The sequence below is a fragment of the Rhineura floridana genome, chromosome 4, assembly GCF_030035675.1.
Source record: "Rhineura floridana isolate rRhiFlo1 chromosome 4, rRhiFlo1.hap2, whole genome shotgun sequence".
NCBI lineage: Eukaryota > Metazoa > Chordata > Lepidosauria > Squamata > Rhineuridae > Rhineura > Rhineura floridana.
This window is the reverse complement of record NC_084483.1, coordinates 33,948,259-33,963,849: the sequence shown is the minus strand read 5'-3', so window position 1 is coordinate 33,963,849 and position 15,591 is coordinate 33,948,259. Positions and strand designations below refer to the sequence as shown.

General features: G+C 40.4%; 1 protein-coding gene across 5 annotated transcripts in view; it reads right to left on the bottom strand.

The window, feature by feature from the left end:
* Positions 1 to 529: 529 nt before the first annotated feature.
* Positions 530 to 15,591, bottom strand: part of LOC133382980 (transcription factor E2F6-like) — a 28,021-nt gene continuing 12,959 nt past the window's right edge. The window contains exons 8-10 of one of the 5 annotated variants that reach the window (XR_009762137.1): positions 3,219 to 3,254; positions 2,425 to 2,464; positions 530 to 1,841 (exon numbers count right to left, since the gene is read on the bottom strand). The gene's annotated coding sequence lies outside the window, so the exon portion shown is untranslated. The remainder of the gene's footprint in view (positions 1,842 to 2,424; positions 2,465 to 3,218; positions 3,255 to 15,591) is intronic. The other 4 variants (XR_009762140.1, XR_009762138.1, XM_061622767.1 and 1 more) reach the window with 4 other exon arrangements.

The window sequence follows — 15,591 nt, the reverse complement described above, 5'->3', positions numbered from 1 at the left end:
GTCCCAGTCAATATGGTCAATGGTCAGGGATGACAGGAGCTATAATCCAGCAACAACTGGATGGCCATATTTTTTCCATTGCTACATTAAGTTTGTATCTAACACATCCATTTAATCTGCCTCCACGCCAAATCTATTTCCTTGACTTGATAAAGTAAATTGACCTATTATAAGAAGAGCAGAACTAAACCTACAACAGTGGAGTAAGAATTCCTCATCAAGAATTATCAATAACATCACCCACTGAATTTCAGTTGCATCACTTCTTTGTTTATATGAGACAGAAAGGGAAATGTCTGACTGCCAGAAGAAACGAGATCTGAATAAAGTTTTCAGTCTTCAAAGACCTATGCTCATTTATATCAATGTCAAGCCTATTGATATGTGTGTTTATATTTGTGTGCTTAGATTAGTAGTCCCAGACTCTAACCCACATAGCCTTTCCTAAATGGCACCCTAACTGAGATATGGCATGTGAAGCATTTTGAATGTTCAGTACCTTTTTTTCTTTTTAAAAAAGTTTTATTAATTGTACGACATCAAATACAGAACAATAAACAACAAACAAATCATTCTCCCTCCCTCCCCTTGGGTCACCCACATGCATTAGTCTTTTTATACAAAAAGAAAAAGAGTCATGTGAAATACATTTTAGAAAATATGACTAACCTCATCTATATAGCCCTATGTAAAGAGAGTAATATTTTTACCACTTATCCATAACTGTAAGAATGTACTGGACAAATGTATCTTATGCCTATTAGTATTGAAACAGTCAATAAGAGGACTCCACCTAATATAATAGTCTAATGCATCTACAGTCCCTTTAGTGAGCATTATATTGAAATTCAATTTCTCAACTAAAGCAATATTCTGATATCTGGAAAGCCAATTTAAAAAACAACACAGTTTATCCACTAACTTCCTGTTCCTTGTGATTTCCATGCACGCAGCCAACAGCATATTTAAGTGTAATAGTGGTTTTACTCTAAATTATCACATAAATAAGGAACTAGGAACCACCCTTGTCTGCTGGGGGGATGGGGGGAGGACATCAGACAGAGGGTTGGGACATATTTTCCTTTCCCTAGCTACCACCCGTGCCCTATCCCATATTGTTCAGGACTCTCAGGAGTGGCCCCATACCCAATGGAGACTTTTTATGGGGTCCAGGTAGCTGCAGGAGAAAAGAGGAGAAAATTTCCTTCCAGGAACTTGCTTAAGTTAAATTTTCCTAGGATGCAAGCTACAGTCAATAAAATAGCAACAATATAGCAGTAGGAGAAAATAGCAGTAAAGTAGCCGCAGGGCAATAAACCATTGATAAAGAGTTGCATCATACTTGAGAGCAAACTGTGCAAAACTGGATTACTGGGCTACGTATAGTTTTACAGCATCTCCTAGGGAACAGTGCCCAATACTGGTGTTATACTGGATGTCAACTTATTTGGGGGTGCAGATTTCCAAATCCGTATTCTTAGGTATTTTGGCAGTGGTTGGCTTGAAGGCATCATATTTGAAAGTAATTTATACAAAAATGAAGTCCTGGAATGGACAAAATGCTAAAGGCGTATCAGGGGATCTTCTCCTAAAGGGAGTGCTATGATCTGGTGGCACAAGGCTTATTTTTGGATGCCATCCCCCTGTCCATTCTTCCAGATATGGCTCCGGGCATCATGTGCTAAAGTACATTGTGCAAAACCAACACTTTGTGCCAGAGTCAATGTTAGGGTATGTTAAAGAGGTGATGTTGGGGCAATTGGTCTACAGGATCATTACCTCCTCTTGGATGGCTGGGATCCTCTTGACATAGGTGGTCTCCAAAGCCTGAGGCTCTGCATCTTGAGGAGAGAAAAGAGTTGCATTCAGAGTGGTAGATTCCTTCACCTGCATAGCATGGCTTCTTGGACAGAGCTGAGAGAGAAAGGGAGGACTAAGCAGAGTAGCTCACAGCCATCTCCACACTAATCTTAGCCTGAACTAAAATCTCAACTTAGCATCCCCACACCACATATAGTTGTCTTGCTGCTAAGCTGGTGGTTGCCTCAAATGCTAGAGCAAGAGATACTAGGGAGCTGAGAACAGGGGGATACAGGGAAAGATGAGCTGAGAGTATGTCTTATCTCTCCATATCATCATTGTGCCTGATGCGCACGTATTTGCACTACAAAGGGTAATGGAGTTAAAAGCCTTCCCTTTTCTCCCAGCAACGGCAATTCTTCGAAGGGGCTAGGCATCTCTTTTACAAACAAATAAGAATGTGACATTCTTCTCTTTCTTCTTTCCTGAGGAAACTCAAGGAGTCTTCAAAGAAGCCTCAAAAGACTATGTCTGCTGCCCACAGGGACTATCCAGGTGCCCTCCTATCTTCACCCTGATTCCAAGGTCCCTAGCTAAGAGGGTGATATGCATCCAGCTACTCACCTTTGCCCCAGCTCCTCTCTTTTAATTTCCTGACATAAGCCTGCCACACAAAATGAAAAAGACAGCAGTGAGCACATGAGGGCAGACAGAATCTCTGGTCTTTCTAACAGCTGAGTCTTGGGATGAACTGGTTTGGCCTGTTGGTAGGAAATGTGTGCTGATATACCAGAAATCTGTGTCTGTCTCTTATTTAAAGTCTAAGTCCTGAAGATAATTCACTGAGTCTCAGGACTTAGATTAGGCTCTTGGAATAGTTAGAGAATTTTCATCTTCAACATGCACAGGCAAGAATTTGAAAGGTTTTTTTTTTTTTACAGAATGTTTTTTTTTTATCTGTAAAAACCAGGCTGTCTTTTATTTTCCCTGTCTGATGATCTGGAGGCAATGCTAAGTAGTCAAAGACAACTAGATAGGTAACTATTTACAAGCTTGTCAAGTTGGCCAACATTTTTGGCATTTCCCCCCCAAACTAGCATTTATATACCATTAATATAATGGAATGATCTCCCTGACGAGGTGCACCTCGTGCCAACACTGTTATATTTTCAGCGCCAGCTCAAGACTTTCCTCTTCTCTCAGGCATTTTAGCATGTGTTTTAAAATTGTTTTTAAATTTTTCAAAATTGTGTTTTTAAATTGTTTTTGTGTTTTAAAATTTGTGTATTTGTTTTTAATGTTGTTAATTGCTGTAAACTGCCCAGAGAGCTTTAGGTATGGGACGGCATATAAATGTAATAAATAAATAAATAATACAGATAAAATGCCTTATAAAATAAAAATACCTCGTCTCTTACCTCATACAGGATTTTCCCCATATCACATAAAAATACCTAAACATATAATCAAATAACATAAATTAACTCCTCAACCAAAATTAACTTAACCCTATCCTAATTTCAACAATTAGTAAGTAAGCATATAAAACAAATCCCCTAAACTATCCCCTTACTCCAGTAAAGATCAGTTAGAAATCTAATAGCCTCATTACCTGCCAGCATTGTTGAGCAAGCATGACATCATAGAGAAAGAGAGAAATGAAAGGTGATTGGCTGAGTAGATGCTGCTGCCTTAGACAGGCTCTGTGAAGGCATTATGTGCTCCTATCTCAATATTTGCTTCTTGGGAAAGGTGAAAACTTGTGGAAATTGTCTGAAGCATGTGTACATCCATGTGTGCACATTCAGATCACATGTCAGTGCGTGCAGATTCTCACATAATATGAGCTGCAACCAACCACTGTATGGAGAATCTGTAATTATTATTAAATATGAAAGATATTGACATGAAGATCTGCTAGCCACAGGGAAGATCACAAGTGACTGCCTATGTTCTCACAGAAGTGAATCATTCCCAGAACTCAAGTTTCCCCTATCCTTCAGGGTTCCTGACCCATAATTTGAGCATGCAGGCATTCATCTTCTTTTCAGGCAATCGTAATTTGGTTCTATTTTTTTAGCAATCTCAGTTATTTCACCGTTTGTAATGTATAAATAAAGAAAATTTATTGGCTATCAACTAGTAATAGCTTGGAAATTATTTTATTAATCAAAACATTTAAACCCTAATCTACAGCTAGAAAAGCTCCCACAGCAGCTTATAAATCATACAAATAACATAGTTCCTGCCCTAAGGCTTACTATCTAAAGAGGCATGACACACACACAAAAATAAGATGGGGAGGGAAGAGGAAAACACGAGAACTTATAATCCATATTCTTAATTTACAAGATTCTTATAATGGCCAACTTGGATGGAAATTAGCCAATCACAGTTTAAAAAACAAAATAAAAGTAGGCCTTAGCAGCCCCTGAGAAAAATCCATGGTGGCACAACTTTCCTTGAAATGCTGTAATACAGCCAGAATGTGTTGACCTTACAGGATGTGACCTTGGCCTTCTGGAACCTAGGATGGAATCTTCCCCCTTCTAGTCACTCTTCTGGTGGCAGGTAGGCTCATGGGGGCTCAGTTGATACCATCACACCCTAAGCATATCATCCTGTTGCTCTTCCTCACAAGACAGGTGGCACTGATGTCCTCTGGGAGGAGGGGCCTATCCTAACTGGTGAGAGTAACACTAAGGGGAGATGGTAGTTCCTCACTGTCTGCCTCTTTAATACACCTTTCTTTTTATACAGATTGATAAGGAAGAGTTCTGCATTAACTAGTATCAGATAGTTTGGGGATCCTGCCATACACACAGCCATGTGGTTGCTTTGTGAATTCAATCTGGTCTAGCACAATTACAGATAAATTAATTTGCCACTTTTCTAATGAGTAAAACTGCAGAACTGAAAAGCTGAAATTTAATTAGTAGGCCTCACAATAGTTCTGATCAAAAGATTGTCCCTAATTTACATGTTCCGTGCAGGGAATCAATTACCACCTGATTTGGTCAAGGTCACACAGGACAGCCAGTAGACTATAATTCCATTCCAGATAAACATTTAAAAAACAAGTCTTGGCAGCAAAGTTAGAAAAAGCAATCAAACTAGTACCCAAGCCAAATAATTTGCCTTGAAAGCTGCCAACATTAAACTACGTGCATCACACTTGCAGCAAAGACAAAAATATCCCCAGACCAGAGTGTTAAGAATGCTCTCCTCCTACCCCTGAAGGGTTCTGTTCCTGAACTTTTGAGAACCTTTGCTCACCAACTTCTTCTGCTTCTGAGATGTGTATGTGCAACAATATGCTTTCCCCACTACCATCATATATCTTTAGCTCACAGAGGTCACTCTCCTGGAGGGAACATATCATTGCCTGGTCTGCTCTCCACACATGCAGATTGCGTGTGGTTTTTTGCCTACACACTGATGCTAAACCATATCTAAAAGAAAAATTGCCCAAACAGGTGCAAAACTGAAGAGCCTTCCGTTAACATCTGTAAGCACTGCACCATCAGGGGATTCTGACAGCAAAGTCCTGGCACCTTATTCGCTCAATCACTCAGACAGTTCTGAAGGAGTTACTGGCCTTATCTTTGTTATACTGTAGTGCCACCCACATAATGACCAGAGGGTACTGCTGCTCATCAGTCCCACTAGAGGAATCAATAGGTAGGGGCTTGGTCGACCATATATAAAATTTGCTTCAGGCTTGCTTGGTTTGTCAACCTGAGATTCCTTGTGCGTGGTTCATATTGTCTTTTCTGGAACTGAGCTTTCAGCCTGGCCTTTGACTTTGGACCCTGAACCCTGACCAGCTGGCTCTGGTCTCAGCCCCTGACAACCAAGAGGAAAATGCTGCAAAGACTAAGAACATTACAGGGCAGTGTATACTCCATGATTCCTCAGAAGCACATAGAAGCTGCAGGTATGCTACTAGCTTTCAGTTAAAAACAACAGTATAGGCTTCCAGCACTTATACTTGCAGATATATGCTTGGAAATATGTGGTACCTGCTGAAACCTCAGAAGCCCTTAGGACAACTGAATTAGATTTACATGGGTGTGTATTGCCCTCCCCATAGGTTACAACTAATGAGGTCATAAAAAGGTAAAGGTGTCCCAGCACTTGTAGTGTGAGTCGTTTCCGACTCTTAGGGTGACGTCTTGCGACGTTTACTAGGCAGACCGTATATATGGGGTGGGATTGCCAGTTCCTTCCCCGGCCTTTCTTTACCCCCCAGCGTATGCCAGGTACTCATTTTACCGACCACGGATGGATGGAAGGCTGAGTGGACCTCGGCCCCTTTTACCAGGGATTCGATTTCCTCCTTTCGTTGGAATCGAACTCCAGCCGTGAGCAGAGCTTCGGCTGCGTTACCGCCGCTTACCACTCTGTGCCACGGAGGATCTTAATGAGGTCATACCCAAGAGGAAATCCACTGAAACCAATGGACTTGTTAGAATATACAATGGAACAAAGAGGGATGAGTAATGGGGCAGAAGTGGGAGGGGAACTCACAGAACATAAGAGCAGTCCTGCAGGATCAGAATAAAGGCCTATCTAGTCCAGCATCCAGTTTCTCAAAGTGGCCAACAAGATGCCTACAAGAAGCCTATAAGCAGGACATGAGCATAATAGCCCTCTCCTGTTGATCCCCAGCACAGAGGTATGCTGTATCAGATACTGGAGATAGTATACAACCATAATGACCAGTAGTCATTAATAACGTTATCCTCCATGAATTTGACACCCTTTTAAAGCCACTTAAGTTAGTGGCCATCACTACGTTTTGTGGTTCTGAATACCATAGTTTCAACTATGTGATGTATGAAGAAGTACTTCTATCTGTCCTCATTCTCCCACCAATTATCTTCAGGGGATGACCCCAGGTTCTAAGATTACGGAGAGAGGGAGAAAACCTCATAATGTGTAACTTTATACACTTCCATCACATCCCTGCTTACCTGCCTTTTTTGTAAACAAAAATGTTACAATCTTTCCTCATAGAATTACTTTAACCCCTAATAATTTTGGTCACATTTTTCTGCATTTTTTCCAGCTCCATCGTATCTTTTTTGAAATGCACCAAACAGAACTGGACACAATATTCCAAATGTGGTTGCACTATAGATTTATATAAAGCCATTATGATATTGGCAGTTTTATTTTCAATCTCTTTCCTAATGGTCACTAGCATGGAATTTGCCTTTTACACAGCCACACACTGGGTTGTTGATGTTTTCATTGAGCTATCCACCATGACTCCAAGATTGATTGATTTAAAGCATTTTTATATTGCTCTTTAGCCAAAAGACTTGCAGAGCAGGTTAAAAAAGTAGTAAAACAGTTCCTGTACTCAGCCTTACACCCTAAAAGACCTAACACACAAGAGAAAAAAAGGGACAGGGAGGAAATCCCTTTTCTGATCAATTAGTACCAGCTCAGATCCATCAGCATATATGTTGTTAGGAGTACTTGCCCCATCACTTTACAGTTACTTACACTAACTATATCAGCTATTTTAATGCCCATTCACTAGTCTGGAGAAATACTTTTGGAGTTCCTCATGGTCCCTTTGTGTTTTTGTTTTTTACTGTCCTGCATAATGTGATGTCATCTGCAACCTTGGCTCACCCATAACTCCAGGCCATATATGAGCAAATTTAAAAGCACAGGACCTACTACAGATTCTTAGGAGACTCTGCTTCTTACATCCTTTCACTGTGAGAACTGTCCATTTATTCCTGCTGTCTGCTTCCTGTTCTTTAGCCAGTTATCAATCAGTCTGTAAAAAGCCCCCCCCCCCCCCGTGGGTGTGTGGCTGCAAACTGTGCACTGTTTTAGAAATGAATGCAAAAATCCCATTTTCGCTCATATCACTTCAGTTTGATTTATACTTTTGAGAGAATATTGCTGCTGTAGAGACAGCAAAGGGAACAAACAAAAAGCAAAACATACACACATTTTCAGCCAAGCTATATGCAGTTTGTTTTGTCCTTTCTTCATTTCCAAGCAACAACATTTCTCGAAATTAAGATTTAGAATTCAGAAAGCACTGGAACATCTCTATGTTGCCTTCCAGCTGCATTCTTACAATTTTGAGATACCATAGCTGAAATCTAAAACCAAAACACTGCATAGTAAAAATGCAATATACGCACAGGAGGTGGAATGTTATGCATTTAAATCTTCCATTCACAGCAAATGACCATTTTAAAAGCTTCAACTTTTTATTCACTCTCTCTTCCACACACACACACACACACCCAATTATTATAGAGGAAATGGTAGCTAAATAGCTGCTCATTCTCAGTAACGTTTTCTTGATTATGGACTTGAGCTGCAGTCCCACACCTAATCATTCTTCCAACTGTGCACAGGACCGCAGCCAAAAATTATATTACCAAATTCTTACAAGCTACAGAGGAAGTGGATTGGACTGTGAAAGACCAACCCAAATTGTCTTTGCATTTTGACAACTTTGTAGGGCAGTACAATATCTCAGAGAGGAGGTCAGGTCTCCTGCTCCCCTGGTGCATTCACTATAGCTGCCCAATTTCTCTGCTTTTTAAAGTTTGATAGAAATATCTGTGGGCTATAGGTACATTCTGAAACTGCAAGGTTTTTTGCCTATTAGCGAATACCCTTTCTAAGCAAGTTCACCCGATGTCAACTTTGTTCTTTTTTAAGTACCAGGGATTTTTTTTTTTTTAAGGATCTGAAACATTTTGATAATTTAAAACTCTTGACTGTGATTTTATCTGCTTTTAATTGTGTTTTTAATATTTATGATATGCTGCACTGGGACCCTTGGTGAACAGCCAAGTTAAATACTACAAACAAATAAAATGCTTGTACTGGGTTATATTCAACCAAATCCTACTTAGCATTGTTGTTGTTGTTATGTGCCTTCAAGTCGATTACGACTTATGGCGACCCTATGAATCGGTGACCTCCAAGAGCATCTGTCATGAACCACCCTGTTCAGATCTTGTAAGTTCAGGTCTGTGACTTCCTTTATGGAATCAATCCATCTCTTGTTTGGCCTTCCTCTTTTTCTACTCCCTTCTGTTTTTCCCAGCATTATTGTCTTTTCTAGTGAATCATGTCTTCTTATGATGTGTCCAAAGTATGATAACCTCAGTTTCATCATTTTAGATTCTAGTGATAGTTCTGGTTTAATTTGTTCTAACACCCAATTATTTGTCTTTTTTGCAGTCCATGGTATGCGCAAAGCTCTCCTCCAACACCACATTTGAATGAGGTATTTTTTCTCTTATCCACTTTTTTCACTGTCCAACGTTCACATCCATACATAGATATCGGGAATACCATGGTCTGAATGATCCTGACTTTAATGTTCAGTGATACATCTTTGCATTTGAGGACCTTTTCTAGTTCTCTCATAGCTGCCCTCCCCAGTCCTAACCTTCTTCTGATTTCTTGACTATTGTCTCCATTTTGGTTAATGACTGTGCCAAGGTATTGATAATCCTTGACAAGTTCAATGTCCTCATTGTCAACTGTAAAGTTACATAAATCTTGTCATTACTGTAGTCTTTTCGACGTTCAGCTGTAGTCCTGCTTTTGTGCTTCCCTCTTTAACTTTAATCTACATTAGTTTCAAATCATTACTGGTTTCTGCTAGTAGTATGGTATCATCTGCGTATCTTAAATTATTGATATTTCTCCCTCCAATTTTCACACCTCCTTCACCCTGGTCCAATCCCGCTTCCGTATGATATGTTCTGCGTATAGATTAAACAAATAGGGTGATAAAATACACCCATCTCACACCCTTTCTGATTGGGAACCAATTGATTTCTCCATATTCTGTCCTTACAGTACCCTCTTGTCCACAGTATAGGTTGTGCATCAGGACAATCAGATGCTGTGGTACCCCCATTTCTTTTAAAGCAGTCCACTCAGCATAGACCCACTGAAATGAATGAACCTTAGTTACGTCTATTAACTTCAATTGGTCTACTCTGAATAGGCCTAGCATTCAGTATCACACATTATTTTGTAAACCACCTAGAGGCCCTGTATACAGTAGTATATAAATATTTTAAATTAAGTAGGATCCCAGTAAAGCATATGCTCAATTTAAATTTTGTTAATGCAAATTCTGTTTTGATAAAAGAAGCCTACCTTTGAAGTTGCAGACTTAAATTGCAACATATGAATGATGAATATTCTAAAGTCTTCTCAAAGGTAAGCCCCACTGTATTCAATGAGATTTATTTCCTTGTGTTTGTAGGACTTCAGCCTTTGATTCAATGAAACTTACATAGCAATCCTGTCCACGACTATTCAGAAGTCGTACTGAATTCAGTGGGGCTTTCTCCCAGGTTAGTGGGGTTAGGATTGCAGCTTTACTTCTGAGTAGACATGTATAGGACTGCACTGTTTTTATATATAATGTATTTAATTTATATCTCACCCTTTCCCCCAACCGGAGTCATAAAGCAGATTACAACATTAAATGGCAAAAACAAGAAATATAGTCATTATCCACTAACTAAATAACTTAAATATCTATAACCAGTAAATCCAATAATTTAACGCAGCAGTATTTATTACATCTGAAAAACAGTATAGTTAACAGCCACTACTCATACGCAAAGGACCAGCAAAATGAAAATATTTTTATATATTGCCAGAACCCACTCAGCATAGGTTACATTTAAATAAATGCATTTATTACTCACAGGGAGGCCTGATGTCTCACACCCCTCCCAGTTCTTACCTATCCTTTTTCTCCTATGGAAGTCAATTTTTCCCATATGGGTTTATGGAAAAGTTCACAGAACATGGAAACATGGTAAAGATCACCAATATCTAAGGTGGGAAACAAGCTTCACCCTTCCCCAAAGCACAGACTTTTTACTGTCTCCTGTACAAGTTGTAGCCATTTTGCTTTTCTGCCCTTACTGGTCTTCGACCGTAATAAACAATACCACATTACCGCTTTTCTGCCTCCCCCCCCCCCCAAAAGCATGTAAGTAAAAGCACTTTTTAAAATTTGGTGTCGCTGCCATTTAACTACACTGATCAGTGTATTGTCCAAATAATTAATTTGTGCTCAAAACAAATATTCTATTATCTCAACAAAAACTGCATCACAGAAGCACCACTAGAATCATCTGTAATAACTATGAGAGAGAGACTGACTTCGTTATTTTTCTCAAAAGCACAAGGCTGCCACCTGGAGTGAGAAAGCAAAGTTTGTTACACAGCAACTGTGTTTGTATATTGATTTATATAGCACAATTAGTCCATGAGCCAGCACCAAAATCATCACCATGTATAATGAATAATGCTAAATGTGACTTTCGACAAGGTCTACACCTTGTCAAGAGATGGAAAACAGAGTAGATATCACATGGCTTTGTGTGTAATAGTTATACAAAGCTCACCTGGGGTTGGCCCTGCCATTCATCAAGGAAAAGTGAACTGCTTAAACTGGTGTTGGACGGGGGGGGGGGAGGAGAGAATACAAAACCTAAAGTGCTTGGTGTGGTCATCATATCCCCAGTGCAGTGCACTCTTGAGTTATTCTGACCCAATGCTATATTTGTGGGCACCAGCCACTGCCAAGAGAACTGCCAATAATAGCCAAAATATCTACAAATGTGTAACAATCTCAGGGGGGGCGCACACTCTAAATTTTGGGCCCCCAAATCATATACCCAAGTCTATAGCAGGGCAATTTCTATGAGACACCACAGCATTGCATCTGGCCCATTGGGGCATAAGAAACTGTCAAGCACCCACCAATACCACCCAATAGAAATGAATATGTTGTAAGAGATGTGTATGTGCAGCAATATGCTTTCCCCACTACCATCATACACCTTTAGCTCACAGAGGTCACTCTCCTGGATGCAACATATCATTGCCTGGTCTGCTCTCCAAATATCTAGATTGTGGTGGGTTTTTTTGCCTGCATCAGTTTGTCTGTCCTGTTACGATATCTGCCTGTATATAATAAAAGTTTTTGAGCTAATTGCAGTATGGGGTATTATTTGATTGCTGGCTGATGGATACAGCTGGGGTGTGGGCATGGCCTTGGCATAAAGACAGGGCCTGCCCCAAGTGGCAGGGTTGATACCAAAGGGAGTTGTCCCTTTCAGTCATCACTTTGTGGAGGTACCAGGGCAGGGGTGTCCATCCCGTTCCCCCATCCCCCGTCAATCAGGATATGGAATTTAGGCCTGCCACTATGGGCAACACGTCTGTGATCCATACCCAGAGTGAGAGCCTGGGAGAGAGGAAGTTTGATTTGGTGGTGTTCCCTGTGAGTGAAAAACAAGAAGTGTTATAGTGGCATTACCGTCTTCACCCTGACCATGAGCGATGTACCTGCTACTGGGCCCTAGTTGATTATCTGTGGCCCTTATATCTGATGCAGCCTACGTTTCAACGTTTTATTTGCTATTGTATGTCTTCATTTTGTATTTTTAAAAAATGACATTGTGCTTATTTTTATGTCAGCCATCCTAAAAAACTGGGATTACATACATTTAAAATATATCTTATTACAAGAGAAAGTGTGTGTATGCTTTGGGCCTACTCTTCTTCTGACCTATTGAATGATAAGCAGCACAATATCACAAGGAGAAAAAAAGTATCCCTCTCCCCCATTTCAGCCCTTCCCCTCCTCCAGACGTTACTGATAGCTTATGTATTCAGCTCTCTGGTGCAGCTACTGAATGCCAGGTCAGTCCATAATAAGACTACGCTCATCCACATCTTGATTGTGAAGGGGATGTTTTGGCACGTATTACAGAGACTTGGATGAGTGAGCTGAGTGGGCCCTTTATTAACTCAGCTGTGCCCATCTGACTACCTGGTATAGCACCAGGCTAGATTTGGGGGGGGGGAGCTGAGGGGGAGAAGCATTGCTAGTGTCCATAGAAGCATCATCTTCTTTACCAGAAATCTTTGGCTCTTGGGATGGATGTAGACGGTTGACACCTGGTGTTAGGCCAGAGAAAGATTGGGGATGCTGTGGTTTATTGACCGCCCCGTTACCCAGCAGCATCCCTGACCAAGCTGTATACAATGTGGCATGCAAGCTTTCTGTTTGCATAGAACTCTTCCTAGGATTATCTTTTGAACTAAGGGCCTTGAAATTGTATCTTTAACAGTGGTTTGATCTCTAGTAACAAGCAGATGATCGTGTCTAGATCCATGCAAAGAACACACTGCAGTGGTGGATTTCCACAGGTCAGTCTTTTTGAAAGGCACAAAACTAGGTCAAGCTGGTTTTAATCTGGTCAGCTGGCAACCCTGACTTTTTCAGGCTATAATTTCTGCTGACCCTCCTCAGAAGCAGATATTGAAATATGTGCATATAATGCCTTCAAAGAGCCCATCTCAGCCAGCATCAGCTACTCAGCCTATCACCGTTCATCTCTCTCTCTCTCCTCTGTGATGTCATGCTTGCTCAACAATGCTGGCAGGTAATGAGGTTGTGACAGTTGGTGCTTGAATATACTCATTTCAAGCTGATCTTTAATGGAGTTTGAGGGGATAGCTTATGGGATCTATTTTCTTTGTTTGCTCTTTAATTAATTGCTGAAATTAGGGTAGGGTTTAGGAGTTAATTTGTAATGTTATTTAAAATGATAGGTCTAGGTGTTTTTATTTATCATCAGGAAACGTCCTGTATGAGGTAAGAGACCAGAGGCATTTCCAATTTACAGTATATTTTCTGTGTGTTAATAGTATGCAAATGCTAGTTTATAGGGAAATCGCCTATGTCCTGCTTTTCTCATTTGCAGAGATTCAGCTGTGTGAAAACAGCCACTGGTGTATGCCTGGGGAATATAGTGATGATTTATAATTTACAGATAGCCCCCTACTTGGTACACTAGTCAACCCTTTCCCCATATTTACCATGGGAAGACAGCTATGTCTTTTTGGCCTGATTATGGAGATACAGCTGTCAAAGGCACAAGAACCCTGCAGGAGCCATGCTTAATCCTCTTTCCAAAGTTTTCACATTTTGCATTTGCCACTTGGGGAGAGGATTCTTTAACAACCACCTGCATGAAGTGGTAGTATTTGCAGAAAACAACTTCTAGGGAGTACCTGTGCTCAGACAAACTCATCACAGGAAAGATGCACCCTGATGACTAGGAAAAAAGGAATGGCAAACTATAGAGATGACAACGGCTACTAGAAATTAAGACAGAAAGAGGAAAAGGGCACTAAAAGGGAGGCTAAAACTCTTTAGGACCCCAGGGATTCCTAGCACAGTTCTGACTTTATTCATTGGCTAAATACACCGACAGAAGGGAGCAGCCAGGCTGGCTCATTTCACAGAAATCACTTAAGACAGGTATTGGAACATTTTGCTTCATAATTTTCTAGGAGGCCTACAGACTTTTTTCTTTAAATGAAAGTTCAAAGTCTGGAGCCCCTGCCTGGGGGTGCCAATGAAGGCTGGATAGGCAACCCTCTATCTAGACATGTTCAAAAAGCACAGACCCCAACTCCGATCCATGGGAGATTCTACTTTCTACATCCCTCCATTAGAGCTATCCATTTATTCACACTCTCTGCTTTCTGTTACTTACACAGTTCCTGATCCACAAGAGGATCTCTCCTATTCCATGACTGCTAAGCTTACTTAGGAGTCTAGTGAGGTACCTTGTTGAAAGCTTTCTGAAAGTCCAAGTATGCTATGGCCACTAGATCGCCTCTATCAATATGCTTGTCAACGCTCTCAAAGAACTCTGATAGGTTAGTGAGACAGGACTTACCCTTGCAGAAGCCATGCTGGTTCTGCTTCAGCAAAGCTTGTTCTTCTATATGCTTGGTTATTTTATCTTTAACAATGCTTTCCACCAGTTTGCTCAAGACAGATATTAAGCTAACTGGCCTGTAATTTCCCCCAGATCCCTTCTTAAAAGTTGATGTTACTATGATTTTCTACTTAGCACATTTATTGGTAAATATAGTTTCTGTGCTGCTGCCACTGTATGCCAGAAATCGGTATGATATTATGTAGGAATCCATTAAGGTATAATCTTGGGGTTTGGTTGGTTAATTACATAGAATTGGAGCTCTGTATTCTGATTGTATTTAGTGCCTATTGTATGTATTTTATATGGTTTTGATTTTCATTTATGATGTGTATGTATTGGTCTGTGACCGAAATAAAACTTTACTTACTACGGTGGAGCTGAGGAGGACACAACATGCACTGTTCCTCTTTCTCAACCACAGCTTATCTTCAAGTCATGTGAATTACAATGGGACAAAGGAAAAGCCCAGAGTAAAACCTAGATTGCAAGTGGAACCAAAGAATTGTGGATGTCATGACAGCAAAAGCTGGGAAGGAGTAGCAGAAGTCCCAAGGTAAGTTATGTTAGGTCCTTTTGTTAAATGTTTACAATATGATTTTTAAGTCCCTTTAGACCCATCTTAGCAGATCTGCAAGCTGACTAGGTTACACAGACAAGTGAAGTTAGGTGTGATCTATTGCCCAATAGAAACCTTGTTCTGGGATAAACAAATGGGCATTAAGTCCAGGATTCTCAAAATGAAATAGGCTGTGGATGTTCTGCTCTAGTACTAGCTTGTGGACATACAGCTCCAGAAAACACATTTCTTCCCAACAGCCCAGTTTGTATGCATATGCCATCTGAGCCAGGAGGTAGTGTTCTAACCATCACTCCTAAAACACACAAGTGAGCATACAATAGTCCACAATCTGTACTTTAAAAAGGTAAGGGTGTCCCCGCACTTATAGTGTGAGTCATTTCT